Source organism: Triticum dicoccoides, chromosome 3B (assembly GCF_002162155.2).
Source record: "Triticum dicoccoides isolate Atlit2015 ecotype Zavitan chromosome 3B, WEW_v2.0, whole genome shotgun sequence".
Taxonomy (NCBI): Eukaryota; Viridiplantae; Streptophyta; class Magnoliopsida; order Poales; family Poaceae; genus Triticum; species Triticum dicoccoides.
This window is the reverse complement of record NC_041385.1, coordinates 652,233,256-652,236,616: the sequence shown is the minus strand read 5'-3', so window position 1 is coordinate 652,236,616 and position 3,361 is coordinate 652,233,256.

The following is a 3,361-nucleotide window of genomic DNA, read 5'->3' as shown; positions in this document are numbered from 1 at the left end:
TTGCTGCTTGCGGTCGCCGCCGCGGCAGTTGCCGCGCCGCCCACCGCCACTACTAGGGAAAAGCCTAGCAGTAGCGTGGTTTATTGGCATATCGGTAGCGTGGGTACCCGCGCTACTGATACGGCGCTACAGCTAAAGCTTAGCAGTAGCGCTTGCTGGCACACGCTACTGCTACATCTACTTAGTAGTAGCGCTTTCCCAGACAACCGCTACTGGTAATTACTAGTAGCGCTTCTCTCCGCCCGCGCTACTACTATTTTTTTGTATTCTATTTCTTTTTAATTTTAGGTCGTATTCATACACTTATATACAATTTTTCATACAGTAGCAATTTAGAGATTGTTTTTACACTATAATGAGTTATTAAATCACTAGGTGAAAGAACTGCGGATTAGTTTCAATTAGATGGATCCTAAGTGTGGTCATGGATTATCATGATAATCCATGACTTGATCACTTAGGATCCATCCACTTAAAACTAATCTGCGGTTCTTTCACCCAATGATATAATAACATACTCATCATCATCATCATCATCATCATCATCATCATATTAATATAAGAACTCTTGCATCATATCATCACGAACAACACTAGCTAATAATCATCATAGTTATTACTACCAACACTATTTAATCATCATAGTCATAGCTAATCACCACCAACACTAACTAATATTAATTATCATAGTCATCACCACTAACACTCATTTTAGCTAGCTAATCACTCCTACTGCTCTCTCTCTCTCTCCCTCCCTCTCTCAGGTAAAATAGCAAAGAACATGTGGAGCGCTCCTGATTCATCGTATTGAAGCATGCAGATGAACTTGTCTCCTAATTGTGGGTTGCGCTTCTGATTGCTGCCTCCAAGTACTTCTCTGTGATCCTTCATAATTTTGTTCCAATCTTTGACTATTAAGAATTGCTCGCTTCTAGAAATCCTGAATGCACTCATGTGCAATGTAAGAAGTCTTGGCCATATGGTAACCATGGACATGCGACATTTATCTTCGATCCACTGAGGCACAACTATCATCGGGAGTCCCTGTTGAAGAACATCGTAGTAACATACTTAGCAATGAAGTTTAGCTTAAAAAATATTGTATGCAAAAGATGCACTGAGGACAAATAGTAAAAATCTTACCATCTTTCCTAAATAGATGTGACCGTAGTTCAGTACGAACACTATTGGTCGCACATTTTGAGTACTAAGATTTCTATGTCCAGGAAATAATTTATAATTTATCTTGACGGTATGAAGATCCTCAAGCCATGAAACAGAATGACTTGTCTCCTCGCAGTTTAGTTCAGCCCCGGGACAGTGGTAGGTCCCGCTGGACATGTTTGCTTGAATGGAAATAAGATGTCAATAGAAATAGTTGTCAAATATTTTTGAATAAACAATATCCAACACATAAATATGGTTGAGAAACTTACATAATGGTAGAACTGGAGGCGTCTGCACATCGACCCAGATGTCGATATTATCTTCAATATCTTCTTCCGGACGAATATCAAAGGTGATAAGCATATCAGGATGAAATGCATAAGCCTTGCATAGTGCTCTCCATTATTTGCATTGAAAATGGGTGTAGGTGTCTGTATTGTATAATTTTGCGAGAAAAAATATAACCATGCTCGGTCCTCAAGTTAACTCTTTTTACCTCCATAGTTTCCATAGTACTGAAACCAACCTTATCCAAGACATATATTCTTGCATGACAGGGGATACGCTAGTAGAACAGTAGAAAAATTATAAGTGGAAGCAAAAGAAGCATAAGTCATGCTTAATTACGAAAAAATACTTGTCGTTGTGACTTACTGTATCCACTTCGAAGGTGTCATCCAGCTTGATGCTGAAGCGCCTACCACCAACTAGGTGAGGCCTGTCGCACACACCGCGCTCGTCTTTGCAGTATTCGCACATATCGAATTTCTTTTCATCGTCAGACATTTCTTATGTTCATAGTTGAAACATTAATTAAAAATCGACCGAAGGCAACTACCAGGGAACTCAACACACATATCACTATTACTCAATATGCAACGGGTTGACTTTAGGTCTGTTGAGTCTTACTTCCTAAACTCTGATCCCACATATATGGTGGGCACTCCCTCTCTAATATTGCGACCATTGGTGATGGTCGCTACTCCTCCTTTCCCTAGTGCATTACAAATATCTAGCACAAGTAAAAGAAGGAGAAGCGACCCCCACGACAACAGTCGGCATTCTTCTTCTCTCATATATGGTGGACACTCCGTCACCGATTTTTCGACCGTCGATGATGGTTGCTAATCCTTCTTCCCCTAGTGCATAACAAAGGTCTAGCACAAAGAGAAGAAGTAAAAGCGACCCCCACGACAAAAATCGGCATTCTTCTCTCATATATGGTGGAGACTCTCCCTCACCGATTTTTGGATAGTCATGTATGGAGCCCTGACAGACTTAAAGTCAACTCGAAATGTCGTTTAATTCTCTTTCTAGCAAATCCGGGGCACTCGATATTTCCTACATATTCTAGCACAAGTCATGCCTAAATTCACGGAAAAATCCGGCATGACCTTTGCTAAAATAGGACATATCGAGAGCCTGAAATTTGCCGGAACAGAAATGAATCAACACTCTGGCAAAACATAGGTCACTGGAAATGAATGAACACTTTGCACATGAGCATAAACTGGTGATCATTGCATTTCAATGGTTCAATATTGACAAAAACATTTCAGTATATCTTATAACTAAATACCCTAGTTCGGAAGTAGAAGAAGGTGGAGAAGGAGGAGGTGGACTTTTATCTCACCGACTCGGGTGTAGAGGAAGTGGAGGTAGCTCGGATGATGATCACTCCAAGGAGACACGACTAAGCCTGCATATTCCACCGAGTAAAATTTTAATTAGATCATCAAATCTCATATAGCATTCTTTGATGACAAAGTGATAATGACATAAAAAACAAACTAGTTTTATTAATTTTCTTACTAAATATAAACTAGTTCTATAGTAAAATTTTAATTAGATCATCAAATCTCATATACCTAAATTTTCTTACTAAAAATAAACTAGTTATATTAATTCAACTAGTTCAACTTAACACTTACTATAAGTAAAAATAAACTAGTTCTTACTAAACATAAATTAGTTCTTACCAAAAATAAACTAGTTCTACTAATTTAACTTGTTCAACTAAGCAATTAATAAAAATAAAAATAAACTACTTCTTACTAAAAATAAACTAGTTCAACTAGTTCTATTAATTTAACTAATCAATTACTGTAAATAAAAATAAACTAATTCTTAACAGTGGGCGGCCGAAGGAGGATGGAGGAGGGGGCGGCCGGTGGAGGAGGGAGGAGGGGGCGGC